The sequence below is a fragment of the Penaeus monodon genome, chromosome 25 (assembly GCF_015228065.2).
Source record: "Penaeus monodon isolate SGIC_2016 chromosome 25, NSTDA_Pmon_1, whole genome shotgun sequence".
Lineage (NCBI taxonomy): Eukaryota > Metazoa > Arthropoda > Malacostraca > Decapoda > Penaeidae > Penaeus > Penaeus monodon.
This window is the reverse complement of record NC_051410.1, coordinates 10230965-10231748: the sequence shown is the minus strand read 5'-3', so window position 1 is coordinate 10231748 and position 784 is coordinate 10230965.

Genomic DNA, 784 nt, shown 5'->3' with positions numbered 1-784 from the left:
TGAGCCTGAAAAAATCTACACTTGCCTTAAGTGTGTTGGACAGAATGAACTAAAATGAATGGCAAAATACCAATTCAGCATAAGGATACATTTCTCAATCCGACAGTTTCGCACAGGAAAAATACTATGCACAAGATCTTTTTTTAAACCTCTCCATACATTTTTTTCTCTCTCCTTGAAAATATTCGTGTTGCATACTATGTACAATATGATTTTATTTATTGATATATTGAATGCAACAATTTAAACATTGTAATGATGTACTGTATGTCTTGAGCAAGTTAATAATTGAATGAGCCTTTAATTATATCTCATTTCCATTACTGTGAGCTTGTCAAGTACGTTTTCTTTTATGTCTAAAGTCTTTTAAGTTCACGTATTCACGTGTTTACCCGTGTACGTGTTTTCGGAAATATTGATCTAATAATTATCAGCAGGAATTTTTTCTTAATAAAGTTTGGTTTAGAAATATGTGCTTTTTTTTTATAGATTTCTCCTTTTATTATTACCCTCAAGTTTCACGTTTGGTTCTGTTCAGTTATTTTTAATGGTAAATTTGCGTGTGTTTTGATAATTTTCGGTTCTAGGTGATTTTCAAGAATAGCGCAATTCTTAATTCGTAACAGAACAAGATATGCACGTGTATTATTGTAGCACACTGTGTGCACTTAGAGGAAACATGTAATGTATGCATCTGTGTTGTCCAAAATAGGATTCAATAATTTCTTCTAGATATATCAAATGACTATCTGCAGTGGCTACTTTAGCATGTACATGCACGAAA